Here is a 7,190-nt window from a genome sequence, read left to right on the forward strand (position 1 = left end):
TGGCCATTAGCTCTTCTAAACTGCATGCTGTGCTCCCTTCCATTTTCATTTTCAGATACTAAATAAACATTTCCAGTATGTAACAGTGATGCGCTTCTTTGCCAGGGACTGCTGATTGCTGCCTCCGAAGGAAGCTTCCTTCTTCAAATGAGTAGGTTTTGGCCAAGCCCTTTTTCTTCCTGGCTCCTAAATGCCCTTATTTCTGTTACAGAGTGATTATTTACCAGGAGGTGGAGAGATTTGGGCAAGAAAAGGGCAAGGAGACTTGTTAAAATATTGAAATCTGTGTTTCCGAGTATGTCCTATAAACAGAGACCTTAAAATCTGTGAATTGTCTGCCAGAGCATCTCTAATTGGTGAGAAGACCCTACTTCTGGAAATGTAATAGAAATAGGCTTGCTGGTCCTCCACTAGGAGCACAATGTTCTGCTGTGCTGCAAACGGGATCATTTCTGTATGCAATCCTAGGTACAGCCAGCCTAGTACCTGGAAACCTAGAGACAGGGTGTGGCTCCTGGAGCACCTGCCAAAACTGTCCTGAGTTCATGCCTTAGACTTGCTCCTATCCCACAGGGGCAGGTGTCACACTGTCTTTCATACTGCTCAAGTGTGGAAGGTGGAGCAAGAACAGGCAGAAATAAGTGGAGAGCAGCTAAGAGCACCTGTGGCTGTTGAACACTTTGTCTAAGAAGAGCTTTTCTCATGTAACAAAACTGGAGCTCTTGAAGGTTATGAGCAAGTTAAAAAGAAATAGATTTATCACCTCCTTTAGGGCTTTCAACAGCATGCTGATATGACAACTGAACAATTCCTCTAGATGTAGTTTCCTGGAGGTATCCTGTGCCTATCCACTTAACAGAGCAGCTAAGAAGGTTCCAGTCTTCCTTTATGGCATTAACCTCACCTGATTTCATGCTGATGTGTTCCTAAAACAGCAAGTTGCACTGACGGATGAGTGTGCGTTGTATGTACACAGACGTTTGTGGATAAGTGTATAACTCTAAGGAAACAACGGATCTGAAAACATACCAACTGGTGGAGGTGTTGCTTGATAGCCCCAGAAAGGAAGACATATCAAGGGAGATCCAGGATTACCTGTATTTCCTCTCTCCCAGCAAGGCTGACTCCAAAGCTGGGGAAATGATTTAGGAGAGAGGGGATGTCTGGTGGCATCTTTAGCTGGTGAAACCTGATAGAGAGACTTACAGCAAAACACTCCAGGAGGAGCCAACCTTTGCTTACCCTGTGTGCCAGTCCTTGCTTTGGCACCCTTGCCCGGCATCTAACGGCATTCCTTTCGGTATTGCTTGCCCACTGTGCCTGGAGCAGTTTTCCTTTTTCTCTCCCCTTCCACTCCACACTGCAGGGCTGAGAAGAATGGCTGAGATTCTTGCTGAGAGAGGATTAGGCACTCTCTTGCATGGGTGGCTGCTGGCAATAGATGTTCTGAGACAGCCATCCTGCCCTGGAGTCTGAGGCCGATTTCTCCTGCCAGCAGCGCCCTGGGTAAGAAGCTCTGCAGAGGACTGCTGCTGTGCCAGAAACATTCCTGGGAATCAGGCTGCACACAAAATCTCCCTTCTCAATGATATAGAAAATTCTGCTGTACTGCTCCTGGATCAAACACCACTGCAATGACACAAAGCAAAGCTGAGATCCAACATAAATCTCTCCTCCCTTTTAGACTTCACCAGAAAAAAAAAAAAAAAAAAAAAAAAAAAGTGTTCATAAATTTTGTTTTTCTTTTTATCAACAAGCTTCATGTTGGTACAGATCTGTGTTACCACACAGCATAAAAGCTGGCATAAACTCAATATTGTCTGTCCTGGCTAAATTATCAAAAATACAATTGTATTTACATATTTAATCTTAATCAGATACACCCTATTGAATAATATGGCTGTACCCAACTCTGTTACTGACTGCAGAACTACAGCTTACTGACAGCTACTGACTACAGAACTACAGTTTTGGTCACTATGTGCTATCCAATGAAGGCTAATCATTAATCAATGCTGTGAGTTTTCTTGAAGGAAATGGGTGGTGGGGGAGAAAAATATAAGGAATAATTGTAAGGTAAGGTCAAGTAATTGAGTTCACAGCCTATTACTCCTGAATATTTTCTTGCTGTTTAGAAGAAGTCCCCAAGGCAGGCAGCTCTTGATCTCTGTGTGCCACAAATCCCAGTGTCACCTCTTGGAGCTGGAGAATTGCTGAGGAGTCATGTAGGTCCCTGGTAAACCCAGTCAGGCTTCAAGGAAATGCAACTGAGGAACATGATAACACACAAAGCTTTGGTGCTAGCCCTGATAAAAGAATGTCTTACTACATTCCTGAGAGAAGGAACTTTTCTTCCACAGAGTTTCATCTTCTGGGGTGTCAGGTGCTTGGTGGCAAAGCTCAGGCAGACAGAGGTGGGGGCTTCTAGCCACAGACACAGCCTTCTCCCAGCAGCCACAGGCATTACAGTCTGTGTGTCCCTGTGATTTCAGGAGAGATCATCTGTATTCCTCTGGGCTTGAGTTGGAGACTGCTGGAAGTGCCATGCCAGTGCTGACCTGGCAGAAATGCCAGTGAGTAATAGTTGCCAGGTTATAACTATAAATAGTCTATAAGGCCAACGCCTCAGTTCTGCTTGCTAGTTCACTCTAGATAAAGTTTGTTGCTTTACCATGTTTATATATAACCATAAAAACTCCTCAGATGACTTTCAGGGCAGCCCAAGCCCTCATGTCAGCAACCATGAGGGGAGTTTAATCTCAGCCCATGCTACCTTCCCCAGCTCAGTGTACATGTGCCAAAAAGGCTTATGGAGCCTTGCAAACATTCAAAGATGGAATGGGAATAAATCAGAATATGCAATTCATCAGGGTAGGGCTAGGCCTATGCTTTCAGCATGCACAAAATGCCTTTTCACTCAAATCCTCAAGTCTCTCCTCTCTTTGGCAACCCAGGAGCCATGGGAATTGCTCTGCAGACAGCAGCAGCCTAGAAGCACTTGGTTTCTGGCACAGGTAAATGGTGTGCCCTGGGAGCCTGGAGGTCAGGTGCTCCTCAGGCATGCACAGATGGCAGTAGGTCACACCATGGCAGGGGAAATGCAGGTGGTAGCCTAGGACACTCAAGCTGGGTGGAGGTTATGGCACTAGCTGGGCAACAGAACTTGGTGCCCTTCATGTAAGAGGCCAGCACATTACTGGGTACCTTTCTTTGACTTGGCACAAGAAAACACATACAGGCCTCCTTCTACTTCTTCCACCATGTACATTAAGGTGAATGGGCTGCTCTTCTAATTTCAAGGAGAACATGGGCACGTAAGTGTCCTGATGCTGCCTCACTAGAGGCCCAGGACTGCAGTTAAGCTCTTCACTCCTCCCACCAAAATCCTTTCTTAAGTGATTCTCTAAGTGCAATATTTGCCAGCAGCGATCAGTTGTTGCATCAACATGAAGGCCTTTCCAGTTTCCTCCTGTCGTACATGCTCATCACAACTGATGCTTGATGACATCTCAAACTTCCTAATATCAGCAGTGACATTAAGCTCCCTAAGGGACATAACAATGTCCATTTGGTGTACATCTGCTGCACCTGGTAGTTAAGCAGCATAAAAATCTATGACATAATGATACACATTCAAATACCTGTACTTAGGGAAAATGAGGGTGGAAACAGTGCCTTACTCTATCTGCTTGACTAAGGCAGAAATTTAAATCGGTGTGTTTAAGAAGTCTGATAGCATTCCTGCTCCAGCTGTAAATTGATGCATCTCTTTGCAGTTTCTGCCTGATCTGGGTGGGCACATAATCACACACAAACACACATACTTGTGTGCAAGCACGCACACACAGCAGCCTGGCCGCACCTAGGCAAGCACTGACTGCCACGCTTTTGCTTCTGTTGCAATATCTATTAAAACTAGTTAAAAATGTGGGACTTGCAAGTTGTGAATTGGTGAAAGTGGTGGCCAGCAGGTTGACGTAGAGAGCGGGTAGTTGCAAGCCAGGAGAACTACTGAAAACAGTTAACTGCAGGATGTTTAGCATGTGCTGCACTGTGATAGGACACCTCTGCTTTCTTTGTGAAACCAGATTTGAAAGATCTGCACTCCTTAAATGCTGTCTAGTTGACTGGGTGCGCTTTCTAAAGATGGAGCACTTGAGGCCATAGATCTGAATCCTAGCCAGGGAGATTAAGTACTTGAGAAATGAAGCTGAGGCCCTAATGTAATCCATTTCATCATTTTCTCTTTAATTCTATCGAAATAAAGAGTGGAAATCTCAAAGGGAGAGTTGACTGGAAAATGCAGCCTGTGCATAAAATTCCTGCTTTTATTGTTTTAAGTCTTCTGATTAATGCAAAGAAAAAATAACTCTTCAAATATGCAGTCATAAACACAGTCAAATATATACGGACGAACACACTTTTCCTCACTCCTGTAGCCAAAAATGCATTATTCCATTGAAAGTTCAAATGGAAATTTCCACTAATGATTCAGACCAGCTGGTAAGACTCAAAGTGTCTCTTGATCTGCTGCTGGGATAATTTCTCTGTCTCACCTCATGCCTTCGTTTAACTTCCCTCGTGATTTCAAATAGGACTGTGGGGACATCTGCGATCTCATTTGATGGCCACTAAAGAGATTGTAAACTTGCCACGTTTGCACAGATCTAAACAAGCAGTGATGCTGGGTTAGAAAAGAGCATTACACTGTCAAATGTGAAGTAGAAACTTCTGTACTCCAGAAACTTCCAGCCTGGATGCTGTGCTGCGAGGAGGTAAGGTCTGAACTATACAGAAAATAAAGCTGATTGCCAAGTCTCTGACATTAATTATTTTTCTTCCAACCTTCCTGACAAGCTAGAGGGAAGAATGTCAATGTGCAGCCATTGTTAGTAGCCAAATGAAGAGGACTTGGTTGGAAGGAAGAAGGTTTACAAAGCTTCTGTCTTGCACTATGGAGAGAAAGAGAGCACGTGCTTCAATTTGGACCAGTAACTTCAACCTAAGGAGCCCCTTTCTGTCCTTTCTGTGCTCCTCTCCTCCCACTTAGCTGGTCCCTGGGTGGGAAGGACCAGCAAGCTCTCCCATGGGAAGGCCCTGCACTCCCTGCTGCTCTCCAGACCCAGCATCCCTGGCTGTTTTGCTTGGTAAACAAAAGTGACACCCTCTAAGTGACGGCCACGACCCAGGAAAGGGTTTAATTGCCAATTAACCTCTTCAGAAATGCAAATGAAGCTTCAGCTAATCATATGAACAATCCAGGAAAGCTTCAGAGATGAGAGATGACTCTTAGTGTGTGCATGACATGGTAAAGGAAAGCTTCAGCCTCCCCACAGCAGGTTCTTCTCCTCTTGCTGGGTTGTTGCATTGCCTGATAATCCCTTCTTTGTTCATTATTAACAAACTGCCATAACAGACTTTCATTTGCAGTAACGAAATACCAACTGGCACATAAGCAGCTCTCCCCAAAAGGCTATAAAATGCTTTTTCCAGGAATCCCTGGCTGCAGACGGAATCTCACCCCAGGGTAAAACCTAGCAACTGCTGGGCACCAGACAGTGCCGCTACATTTCAGCAAGCACACAATACCCCATCTCCAGGACCTGCAGGCAGGTTCATTTAATCAGACAGAAAATTCATTGCCTTTGTGCTTACATTTTAAAAGGCAAAAGGAACCACTGCAAATTTGGGCTCTGACTTACTGCTTGGCACACAGCACATCCCACCATGTGTGGGATAAACTAAGGTATATTCTTGAAAAAAAAAAAAAACAAATGCCTATGCTGTATGTGAATGAAGGGATCTCACATGTGCTATGGATTTGAGCAATGTTATTGCTACCTCCAAGGACTTTATCAAGTTACAGGGCCACGATATACATAGGGGTTGAAGTTACCATAAGATCTTACATTACATGGGGTTAGCTTTTCCACAACCAGAACCGAACTGACACAGTAGATCTGAAGCTGTGTTGAACTGGAACTGAACTAAGGCAAGTTCAGTTCTTAACTGACAACTCAAACAAGAACTAAATCCAACCTATAATGATTCACCTGCCTGATCAGCACTGTGGTTTTACTAGTGGTAAAGACAAAGGAAAGTGAAAATTCACGTGCATGATTCTGCCAAATGAAACAGACATTCTGGATGGATTACATGACTGTCTGGCTTCTTTAGTAAACAGAGCATCTGTTGCATTCCTGTTCCAATTAAAAAAATGTCTGCTATTACGTAACAGTTGATAATCCCCAATCTCCGGAGTGGTTAATCTAGATTTACACATGGTTAAAACCTCCGCTGGCCAATTGAAATCTGACTTTCCTAACTACTCATCTACAATCATCAAGCAGAGAAACAACATTGTTTAGTGTGTTACTGGTTACAATGTATCGTAACCTTCCAGGACAGCACAACATTTTGACACGCTTGCCCTAGATCTAATCATCCTTCCCTATACTCATCAAAATAATTTAAGACAAATACAATTGCGTTGAAATAAGTTGTTGAATATAAATGAACCGTCTCTTCCTAACAGGTAATCCTACAATATTAAGCAATGAGAGACTTGCCCATATCTCCCAGCAGAATCTCCATTGCTTTCTATCATTTACCTCATTGCTTTGTAGGACTAGTTACATTTATACAGTCCTAAAATTACTTTTGGCCCTTTGAAGGCAACTGCAAGACTGATGTGGCCCCCAGTGAAAATGAGTTTGACACCCCTGTTCTAGAACATCTGTGAAAGTAGATCCCAGTCAGTCCCCAAATGGCTGAGGTGGGATATGCCTGTAGGTGTGCAATGGAGGGATCTCCACCTGCACAGGGGCTGTAGTAGCCTCCTCTGGCAAGAGGTTTCAAGACAGAGGTGTCTCCTAAAATGACATCAAGTCTAGGAGAGCCATGGGTGAACTGCTGAGGCAGCTCATATCTCCCCTGCACACTGAAAAACACAAGGAAGACAGCACTGGAAACAAACAGCTTGTGCAGACACCTGTCCATCAGCCAGGAGAAGAGCCTGCAGGACCATATTGCAATGCAGCATGAACAGCAAAGCAAAGAACCAGCCTTTGGCCTGTTTGGGGACCTGGTTGCAGGCTGCTTGATGGGGCGAGGATGGAGACAGGTGAGCAGGGCAGAGTGCAGAAGGTGCTTAGAAAAAGGGATGCATGCACGAGACCTACTTGGTGAAG

This window comes from Nesoenas mayeri (assembly GCF_963082525.1).
Source record: "Nesoenas mayeri genome assembly, chromosome: 1".
NCBI lineage: Eukaryota > Metazoa > Chordata > Aves > Columbiformes > Columbidae > Nesoenas > Nesoenas mayeri.